This window comes from Agelaius phoeniceus, chromosome 1, assembly GCF_051311805.1.
Source record: "Agelaius phoeniceus isolate bAgePho1 chromosome 1, bAgePho1.hap1, whole genome shotgun sequence".
NCBI classification, from domain to species: Eukaryota; Metazoa; Chordata; class Aves; order Passeriformes; family Icteridae; genus Agelaius; species Agelaius phoeniceus.
The window spans coordinates 49,220,625-49,232,754 of NC_135265.1; positions in this window are offsets into that span (position 1 = coordinate 49,220,625).

Below are 12,130 nucleotides of genomic sequence, written 5' to 3' on the forward strand. Positions count from 1 at the left end.
AGCCTGGGCCTCTAATTGGAAACAGTGATGCATCTGCTTGTCTGACTGAAGCCTATTGACTGAAATTGCTAGAGGACAATCTGAAGTTGTGTCCTTATGGAAAAAGGGATGCAATCTTTACAAGTTCAAAGTTGTAGTAACGGACCTCCATCCCCATATTCCTTCTAACCAAATTGGCGTGATAAAGAAGAGGAAATGCCATGTCTTATCTGATGCTTATCTTCCAAATGTTGTCCCAAAATATGGTTCTTGAACCCAGCATGCACAATGTCATTCCACATGCAGAGTTGAGGTATTTATTTATAGTTCTGCACAAAAACAGGTGCTGGGGGGGCAAATCCACAAAGCCATCACAATGACTATCAAAACTTTTCATTATATATACATTTTAGTGAACAAAGGCATCAATGTTCACTTGTTTCAAGTTACACAGGTCTCTTACTAATTCGTATTCTGTCTTCTATTGGTTGAGTCCCTCTCTTCTTATGCTGGTTAGTCCACAAGTTCAATTTTTCTCTTCATTTAGTGGGTTTCTTGAGTCAGTGATCATGAACTCCCCCTGCCAGAATTACCTTTTCCTATTCAGAGCTGATTTCAGCAAAGTTGATTGAGTTGGCTTTTTCCTTATTGTGGGAGTTTTTCCAAATGTCCTTGTGGCCTGTAAATTCTGCATTCTTTTTGTCTGTTATAGTAGTACATCCTTCTCCCCTAAGTCTGAGATCATTGAAATGTTCAAGCCCTAAATCTTAACAAGGCAATTTCACCAAAAAGTAACTTGCCTTTCTAATGCCAGGACATCACAGCCACCCCCATTTTGTAACTTGTCCTGCAAAGATTACTAAAAAAATTACCTGAAAATGTGGAATAAAATTATCTGTCTACCTAGTTTGATTGATAGATAGACCACTATAGGTACCTGGGGGAAAAATAGTTCCTTTAGCCATGAAAACTGAAAAAAGTCCAAAACTTTTCTCTTTATGAAAGCCACAATATCCAGAGTAAGAATGGAGTTGGGAGGTTTTTGAAGTTTAGAGGTTTCGCCTCAGTGATAAATCAGACAATGTCTCCCCTTTTTGTCTAATTTATTTTGTGTTTTCTCTTTCAGCAGCATTTTAAGTCCAGACCTTGGAATCTGGACTAAAATACTGTCTGAAAACAGGTTTTGATATTCTGCCTAATTACACATGATGGACAATTTTGTATTCCATGACCACAACTTCCCCCCATCCCTCATATTGCCAGATCCACAGTTTAGAATTGTTGCACAGTTGTAGGCTTAAAGCCATAGGATTGCATTGTGTGTTTATTGAAATTTGATGTTTTCTTATATGCCTTTATTTCCTGAGTCTTTTTGACTGTCTTCAGCCAAACCTAATTTTCCTCCCTATCCAGGAATACTTGACTTGTTGCTTTCTTTAAAAGAAACAGAAAATCTGAAGTGAGCACTTCTTCCAGGAGCTAGGTATTAAAAGATAAATACCAATTTGCCATAAGACTCAGAATTAAACCTCGAAATTTGGAAATAATGAGGCATAAGACTGAACTGGACTGTTTGTGACAGGGAAAAGAGGAAGAAAAATAGTCTTTATTGTTGGAAATCCTCTGTTTCTTTCCGTTCCTAATAGGTAGGGTGGGGGTGATCAGCAGTGAACACCATGTGGGATTCTACAGCAGCTTTTTAGTCATCACCTAATAAAATGGGCTGTAGAAGCCTCTTCTTACACAGGGGATTAGCTAAGAAGCAATGTCATATTTCAAAATGAAGCACTTGGGCAGTGGGTGTGTGTGGAGGAGAGAGTGGGATCATGCTGTAAAAAGTGCTCACATTTTTAGCCAGACAGCAGTTCTGCAGCAAATAAAATCTCTCTCTCCAACAGATGGAGGAGAGGTGAGTGGGAGGGAAGTTTGGAAGCGCACTTTGTCATTTCTGTTCGCTCACTGCTTCGTCTGCAAGGGAGAGTGCATGAAATACCAGTTGATAAAAGGGTGGATTAAAAAGTGTAGCAGCATCAAGGAGGTAGAGGCGACTCTCCATGGAGCAGCTTCCATCCTGTCAAAATGCTTTACAAACACTGGACAGCTGGGCTTTGTGATATCCCAGTGGACAGGTATTGGTCATTCCTATCTAGAGATGAAGAAATTCAGGAATGGAGAGTGCTGACAAGATTTAGGTGCAAAAGAATATTGGTTTGTAGGGCTGGGCTTCATGCTACTGTCATCTTCAGCAGGCTTCCAGTGCAGGACCTCACGCCCTGTATGTATGTTGTTCAGACTTTGGCTGGCTGCCTGGATTAGCATGAACAATTCTGCCTGACCCAGCCTCCCCCTGGAATACACTGTCATTTGCTTCCCATGATCAGGCTCAATTTACCTGTCATTTTCATTAGAACTGATGACTTTAAAACTCTCCTGGAAAGCAAATGTACTCATCTGAAAATGGCAGGGAGAGAATCACGAAGCGAGAGTATCTGTATTGTTTCCACCTGCAAAACTTTACTTATTCCTCCCTCAACATTTGTTTTAAGTAGGGGGGAGGGGTAGAGAAAAATCATCTCTGATAATTTGTTGCAATATAAATTAATTCGCTTTCCACATTTCCTTAAAAAAGGGCTGCTGTTATAAAACAAGGTCAAAACTGTGGTTACATGAAGATATATGCATTTGGGTGAAATGTTTAAACATGAGCTCAGAGAAAGCTGTAGGTTCTGCTGCCCCTGCACTGGAAGGAACTTTATTTGTACCCAGCATAAATGCTTCCAAACACATCTTAATCTTATTTATACTTGAGAAAAGTGGAGTAAACCTGGTAAAAATCAGATTACTTTCATTGCCATAAAGAGAAAACAAGCAAAACCAGAGTGAGATTCTTCAGGTGCAAGGGCAGTCAGGTCTCAAAGTACAAGCTGAGGTGTACTTTCTGAACTACTCTGACTTTCTGACCTGTTCATCTAGTCAGAAATCAAAACAGGGATGTTCTCTTGCCGATTGGACTGGACATCAATACTATTAAATAGAAGGCTGCAGGGCAATGAGCCTCTTGTTTGCTTTCTCAGATTCTAGAAAGTGTTTATTGCTGTGGCTGGGAAAGGTGTCTCTGTACATAGGAGGGTTTCCCAAGCTGATGTTCTCAAACTGCTGTTTTTCAGCCTTTGTGAGGTGATTCTGCCAGTGTTGCACAAGGGCCTGGTGTTCTGGCTGATTGATTAGGTAACAAAAACATGGATTCATCCCCTGGGCTTATGGTTTTCAACTGCAATTTCTCAGATCAGTCCTGTTTGTTCCTGCCTTGCTAAACTGAGGTAACAAAATACATTCTGCCAATGTCTGATATTCATCATCTGACTATATTTGTTATTGCAAACTATTTAAATCATTGCAAACTATTTATATCTTCAATGCTGACTCATAAAGCAAGGTATTTCACTGAGGCTGCAAGGGAAATGACCCCACATCTTCTCCAGCTTATTTGTCATTTCATTTCTTTGTCCCTCTTTGGGGATCTCTGTCCTACTTTCTGCCACACATATTAGCCTTGGCTGATTGATATGACAAGATAAAGAGCCTTGAGCAAAACCAGCCTTATAAACATTGACAGAGAATTATTTTGCTTCATGTATCAGAAAAATATCTTAAACAGAATGAAAGAGCATTAACCGACCCATTTCCAGACTAAGTTATGAGTAGGTTAACAAAGAAACTAAAATGCATGTTTGCTGGTTTCTTTTTCTGCCTTGGTATGAAAAGACAGAATAAAAACAACAGTGGCTTCAAAAAAAGGCATGCAACTGGGCCCACCATCATGAATATTTTCTACTAAAACGTGTTTACTGCTTATGTCCTGAATATTGCCATGAAAATGTATATTGCAGATTAGAGTTATTTACAAAATCCTTGTAAATCACACTGAGGACAATGTCTGTATTTGCTGTCAGTCACAGAAGTCCAGTCAGTGTAATAGGTGAAATCACCTCCCATGATTTGGTGCGTGGGATTTGCTGAAGGAATAAATTACATGCTTTTTTCTGCATGAAAAGCTTAATACAATACAAGGACCATTAGAACTTGACAAGTTGATTGGGCATTGAAACTTGGGTTGAAGAGAATTTACAACCTAATGACAAACCTTGAAGGGGAGGAGTTAACCTCCTCTGATTCTAGATGTCTTGAAGGACATATGACTACAAAGAAGTCCTCATTCAAATAGTTTTAACTTCAAAATATAATTCAATAAATGTGTTGTCATTATTCAAAGTATTCCATGTAATTGTATTTATTTGCTTAAAGTAATCAAGTTTTTGCATATTATATATGATTGATATTTCCATCCAAATTAGCTTTACCCAAATCATGTATAGAAAGGAATCCCCTTAGAAACAAAAAGAATTATCTGCCTTTTTCTAATAGAATAGAATCTAACAGTTATGTTACCTAATTGTCCTCGGGTGACTTTATGACGCTTGTGTCCCCAGTCATCTGTTCTGTTTATGCTGGATATTAAGTTCTGCACCAGTTTTAGAGAGGTTCTGAGAGCAAAGCAGGGGAAAGAAGTGTGGAGTTTGTTATCAGAAACTGCACTTGCTCCCCCACATCCTGCTCCTGGACTGTGTTGTCTGCAGCATGGACAGTGGGACAGAGCTCCTTTGCTTTTTATTTTTTTGTAGCTAGCTGAGGCAGTGAAGTTCCCTGGACTGTGGCTTTTCTTTTTCCTGTGACTGATCGGCCCCGCTTTAGACTGAAAACCCAGAAAAACACCAGGAGCTCCCACCTGTGGCCCAGAGGGCCTGGGATGTGGCATTTTCCAGTGCGGGAGGGGCTGATAAGAGACCGAGTGAGCCGAGCTACACCCCACAGCAAGGACTTCCTGAATTTGCCATCTCTTCAGAAGAGCAAAAGGTTTTATTTTTTAATATTATTCTCTTTTTTTCATGCTTGTGAATACTTTGCTTGTTAAATAAACAGACTTTTTTCCACTTTTCTCAAAGGAGATTTTTGTCTCCTGAAGCGGGTGGAGGAGGGGCCGCTTGAATTTGCTTTCCAGAGGGACCCCTTCAGAAATTTCCTCCCTAAATCTGCCCTAAATCAGACCACTAATATACTTTCTTCAAGTTACCAAAGAAAAGGCATCAAATTTAGTAAAAAATGCCTCACTTACTTGCAAAATAGCATGCCTTAATAATTGCTAAAAGTGAGAATCAATCTTCAGAAAAATAACTAAGTATAACCAATGTGAGATAAGAATAAAACCACATTTTAAATCAGGATGTGTTCTTCGCTGAACTAAATCATGTTAAAATTAGCTTTTCCAGCCTTACCCATATGTTACCTTTCTCTTTGAGCTCTTGTAGGATTTCTGTGCATTTGATGATAGCTGCATTTGTGAGGGCTTTTTTTTTTTTTTTTAGGTTTTCTTTTTGGTATCAATTGAGTAATGAACAATTAATAGATGACCTCAAATGATGTGCAGATCTAAAATGTACATCTTTCTTTTCTTTTTAGTGAAAGCACATTAAGGCAAATGTGTTCAGTAAATGTGTTAGGCACTCAAATGCCTGGTGCTTGGCTCCATAATGAAATCCAAAATCTTCTGTTCAGAAAGGTATACAATTCAAGTAGAGAATAAAACTCTTCAGGATGCAATCCAGTGCAGCCATTACACTTATTTTATGAGATCAGCTAAAATGTACAGCTGCCTCAAGCTAGGCATGTGGAAATAATGGAAAGGGAAATAAGTCTCTGCCTGAAGGTGCTCTGGTGTGTCTACATGAGATCCATCTCCCTGAGACACTTCCTAAAAGTCCATCTTGAGGATAACAGCAAAAGGGTGGGAGAATTTGTACACAAAATGGTAGCACAGAGAGCCTTTTCTCACCCAGAATATTCAGACCATCACTATCTGCCACTCTGAGATCATAAAACAAAGCCAAATTGGAGGCAAGGTTCCCTCTTAAGCCTGGTCCTCCCATGTAAACAGCCATTAGGGACTTCCTGGGTGAGAAAGGGGGTCCAGAGACCAAGACCTTGTTGTCCAGTGCTGAGGTGGTAAAGCCTGATCACCTCTCTGTGGTTATGAATTCTGCACTAAACATCTTCTAAAACAAAGGTGCTGACAGAACTTTGACATGGCTGGGGCATGGGGAGATGCCAAAGAGGGTGAATTTGGTTTGGTGAACTTAAGTCTCATTTCTGTGACTTTCAGCTCTTTCATAAATCTACTGCTTGGTCACTCCTCTGAGAGTTTAGAAGTAAAAGAACCAGCTCCGCTTTGTTTCTCAGCACATGAATACTAATTGTTTCCCTTTGGATTTATGCCATGTCATCTAATATTCAGTGAATAAACAAAGTTGCAAGTCATGTGCAATCATCCCCAACCTACTGGAGTTATTAACAGCACCCACTCATGGACTTTTTAACAGAGATTCAGCTTTCCTTTAAATTCTCTCTTGGAAAAGTGGCCATAAAACATCCTAGGCTCATTAGACTCTATTCTGAAAGAATTCTTATGGAAGACTTTGAGTATTTACCACAGCATGATTCTCTCTAAATTGTCCTCCTTTGGAGTGCTTGCTGAACATTCAAAACTAATAAACTGATAAAATTGCCTGCAGAAATTTTCTATGCCCTTGCAATACAGTTGCTTGCATAACTGTAACACAGATATGGGATTGAAACCTTAATTTTTTGTTCTGTCTAAATTAAATTAATTCACAAAACTGCCTTAAAACCCCATAGATTTAAAATATAAAGCAAGAATTTGTTGACATTGTCCTGCTCTTTCCCTTATCAGCTCACCGGGGAGGTAATTTTTGCTACAATCTTGATTTTCAAGTGCAGTTCACACTCACCACAGGACATGAAGCACTGAGTAAAAAGAAATAATGGGTGTAGATTCCTTAAGTCTTCCAGTGGAAAGGGAAGATTCTGGGAAAGGGAAAGCCAGTCTGCACTCTTTTCAAAACATAATATTAATAATGGTTTTGCACAGACTGATTTCATTTCCTCATCTCCACTTCTTAGGAGTTTGTCACACATTGGACAGTATTGATAAATAACCACTGTGTGCATTGGCACATGTATGATCTATGTATGTAGATCTGTATTTAAAAACACCTGAAACTCCAGATATTCTCAACCAGTTACTTCAAGTAGGTGAAATTTATACATGGAATACCCATTTTCTCTTTAAAGAGTCGAGTTTCTGCATTTGTCCCTAAAATGAGGAAAATGATCCATGAAAGATTCTCTTCTGCATGGTTTAAGCAGACAGACTGGGAGTTTTTACATGTTTAGTGAAGGCTGACTCTCTCTTTTGTTCATATTTGATGGAAAATTCAGTAGCTAATTCTAATTACCCAGTTACAAAGATGAAATATCGATCTACATCTGCAGTTTCACACAAGTGTCTCATGTATGCCACATTTCAGCACCAGTAAGGGAAATACATCCTTGGAGTGTGTTTCACAGTCCTTCAGCACGGGCATGGGAGGATAAAGCCTGGCTAACAACTCTGATCAAGTTTTCATTGTAAACTTCACTCCTTTCTCTACAAAACCCGTAAGACAGATGCTGTATTTGTATCTTACTAAGTAAATAAAAGACATAGCTGGTGAGATGTAGGACTTCTTATTCAGATTAGCTGGCACATGCTATCCACAGGGCTTTACTGGTGATGTGAAGAGGTTGCCTGAGTAGCAGAATATTGTCCCCAGGCTCCCAGGCTGAGAGCAAGTACAACACTGCAGGCCTGTTTCTAATAAAGGTAGAGGGATTAGAAAGTGATTGCTTACTTTGAACTGCTTCACTTCTGCTTCCTTGCTTGAGAGAGATTTATGGATCATTTAAGGGAGGGAAAACATATTTGCAGGGGAAAATTTAGAAGTGAACGTCAAATTTTGGGGACTTTGCATGTTGTTTTAGACAAACTACTGTTTAACTAGATGAAGTGATGCAGACAACAGGTGCTCACTGCATTGCTATGCCTTTGCTTGAAGCAAGGTGCTACATGGGCTTTTGGGAAGTGATCTGCAGTGGATCTAAGGTGGCTTTAGAGAGACTGAATTTTCTCAGATGGAAATTGCAACCTGTTTTTCTTTTCTCACCTTTTCAGCATTAAAATGTCAAGTCTCTTTTTCCTTGGTTTAGATAGAGAGTGTCAAGAACACCGGAAAATTAGAAAAGTATAAATTAAAGGTTGTAACCATAACAATAAATATCTTTGTACAGTTAGTCCTTCATCCATGTTTGCTGCCTGAGAAGACTGAAAAAGCATTCATGTCAATCCCCTATTCTGCATTATTCTGCATGTACAGAAGAATTTCATCCCTTTTAATAGGAGGAAGATTGTCTAGTCTCAGGTCTTTGAGTTCAAAGCAGTTTAAAATCTTGGCTGTTTAGCAATGAAATTTGAGCGGAGGTTTGGTAGAAAGATGGTTTTCATCTCTTGCAAAATGGCTAATTTAACACTGTAACAGGCCATTTCTGCAATGTTGCACCTACATGAACTGTTTCAGTTTGAATCTCCTGTCAAAGCAGGACATCAAAAATAGCATTAGGTAGAGCAGTAGAGAATGGGCTGGAACCACAAATCTGTGTCAGGGAAGGAGGGAGGGAAGATTTTAACAGAACACCTTATGCCAAGTTCTGTTCCAACTAATGTCTCTAAGATAGGGGCAGGTCTGATCTGCCTGATCTGGGAGGTGCAATGAAGAACTGTACCCACATCATTTGATGAGTGAGCTCATTATGTGTCTGAAGGACACGTGGCAGAGGAAAGGCCATACTAGGCAGAGTCCTCTTATCTGAGTAAGCATGGTTTGGGATGCCCCTCTAATTTTTCTCCCCTTTAACCACATCATGAGGAGAGGGACAAAACCAGAAAAAAAAATTATCTTTCTGCCATGTGGCTGTGTGCTAAAGCACCATATCCATCAAAAAATCCTAATAACTCATTTAACTGCCTGTTCTTGCCTTTTACATCTTTCTCCTTTACTTGGGTATGAGTATACTTGCAGCTACATAGAAGCACTTTTAGTACTTCTGCTTTCTCTGGGGTTCATTAAAGCCAATGGAAAACCACACACTTTCTCATGAATTTTCACCTTGTCCAGTTATGTGTACCTCTTGCACTCTCATTTTGAAGGCTAAGTCAGGAAAGCAGTGAAATTATTGCATAAAGAGCTCAAAAGCTTATAAATAATGTATTACATCATGTTGGCCTAGGAGGCAAAGAAAGTGCTATCAAAAAAAGGTGACAAGGCTTTTAAGATGCTTTTCTGATGAGTCAAAATTAATGCCGTGTGTTCATTTTACTGTGCTGTCCTAAGATTAACAGTGTGTCTATGGTCCCTATGCAAAAGCCAGTGAGATTTAAGTGAGTTTTTCTGTGATTAGGAGGAGTAATCAATCCTGCTTTCCTATGAATTGTCCTTTGCCTCCACTCTGTTATCTCTTCCCTTATGCTTTCCCTGAATTTGAATAATGTCACCCCTCCTCTGTGTGCTGTTGATGCAGCAGCTGTCAGTGGTATCCCAAGAAAATCAGGGCCAGGGCTAATGTGAGGCAGTCCATGCATGGCTACACATGTTTTACTGCCAGTTGGTTGTCAGCAGTTGCATATGTGAAGAGCAGCTACATCCTGGTTGCTTTGCTCTTGTGAGGGAAAATAATTTGGCTCCCTGTGTGCTAGCCAGCTTAAAGTTTTCACAAAATGTATACAAGGCAGTTATATTTCAAATGTCTACTCTCTTGCCAATTTTGGTAGAAATTAGTCAGTGCTGTCAAAATTATTGGGCAAAGAGAGGGAAAGAGACAAATGAGAAACTGAAAAGAAAATCACAGCCTCAAAATTCTTTCTTTCTTGGGAATTCAGGCCTGGAAAAGTTAATGCCTGTATTGAATATTTGCCTGCTGCTTCTTTAACTGGTAATGCTGGTATTTTCAAGATACTCTTTCTCAGTCAGGAGGGCCAAGCATTTTTTTATGGTAATGCAAATTCTCATATAACTGCAGATGAGGCTTCAAGAAAAAAAAAGTTGTTAGATTGTGAGATTAACAAAATATAAAAAGTAACCAGAACAACTTCTCCTGTTTTGGTTCTGCAGCTGATTTCATATCTCATTCATCAAAGTCCAGAACAAATAGCTAATTCTGACTGGGGCTCCCAAAAGTTATGGCACCAGTGGCACCAGTTGTCCTAAGCATGCAGAGAAGGAACAGCTGGTGACTGTTTTTGCACACAATCTTCCTCTAAATATTAGAGGGTGCTTTGCAATGTGATATTTTATTTATACCTTAGTTATACCAAGATGTCCTGGCTGAAAGTGGAGCCTGAAGGTACAATTTTTTGGATCTACAATGCTGTAGGAGACAGTCCTGTCCTCAGTTTCCCTCTATCCCTTTCCTCCAAAATATCACAGCTAATTAGGAAGAGGAAAGGCAGGCGCCACAAAATGAGGTGCCTTGTGCCAGGCTCCAGAGCAGATCAGTGCTGTGTGTGCTGAGAATAGAGCTCAGTCTCCTGCTGCCCAATGGGAATCTCTTCCCTGGATTCCCTGGCTGCATCTCAAGGTCCCAGCTAAAGCGTTGCATTTCTAATACGGTGTTACAAAACTCAGAAGTTTTAAGGAAAAATGATAAAAACTTCAGGAATACAGACAACTCTTCAAAACACTTGAAATACTCTGGGTACAGCTGAACAGTATTCATTCACTTTAATGCAAGGTTGTTAAGGTCTTTATTGACACAAGGGGGTTAGGGAAGTAATTTGTTTTCAAGGATTCTGCTTCATTGCGTGCTTTTCAGACACTCATGATTTGTCATTCAGCTGTGACTTCTCATGAAAATTACATTCCTAATAAATACATTTGTGTTTACATTGTCATTAGCATAAATGTGTGAACACTCCATGCATTTACCATGCACAGGCTTGTCTTGTCTCTTGGCCTTGTCAAAGTGACAAGTTTTTTTCCCCAACACATTCTGTTCTTTAATATACTTTTCTATTTTGTAGAAGGCTTCTTTCTTTGTTACTGACTTGGATAACAAATGGTCTTCATTTCCCTATTCTTCTGAACTAAATAGCTAAATGCAGGTTCCTGGGGATGTGAAAGGGGTTATGAATCATACAAACAAAAATATGTTAACTTCTTGTGCGTGCCGTAATCCATGAGAAACATTCTTATTCCATGTGGCTTAACCTTGGACTTTCTTCCTATTGGAATTGACAATCATCAATTAATTCAAGTGTAAATTTGGGCCCAGCTCATCAGAGTGTCAGAACTGTGTGTTGCAATGCATTAATTTAATTCCAGGGGCCACTTTACATTGTCACCTCTTAATACCACTGTGCTATGACAATAATGGATTGAATAACTGGGACTGAAAGGCAGTCTTTTGGGGGTTAGTGTAGTAAGAGGGAAGGTAAGCTACATGCTCTAAATTCTCCTCTCTGTTGAGTACAAAGCCCTTTTGGAAGGACTTTATATTTCCATAGAGAGATCTTGCTCTCTTCAGTCCGGTCCTATCTTTCCAGATGGTTTGACCTGCCTGATGTGATTGCTTAGGAGTCTCATTGAGGTCTCTGTCCATGAGATTATCACCTGTGTAGGCTTTCCCCATGAATTCTCCTTGGGGAGAAGTTTCAAAATGCCGAATCCCTGTGTCCCTGGATTCCTTCCATGTCATATGTGCTTTTTATGGTGAGATGGAGAAGGCCATCAGGAATGCCATTGTGGCTGACTCTGCAAAAGCATGGGCAAGAAACAAGTTCTGTCCTGGGTAAGAAATGCAAAAGTGATGCTACAAGAAAGCAGAAAGTAGAGGTGATAGTGCCCTGTTTGCTGTCTGAAATTTTTATTACAGTGGAATGTATTCAAGAGTGATAAGGAAAATATGGATCCTTTATCCATTTTCCCTAAGAATCATAAGCATTATTAATCCGACTGGAGCTTGCACAAAAGATAGTTTGCAAGTATTCTTAAGGAAAGCATAGAAGAGGATGTTTCTTATAATGCTAAAGTCCACATTTTGTATTATTTGGAAAGTTTCTCAGATAAAATCTACAGTTTTCAAATTCTTTCTTTTCCCACCAACCACAGGCATTGTTTGCATGAGAAGTCCTTATTTCAAAAGAGAA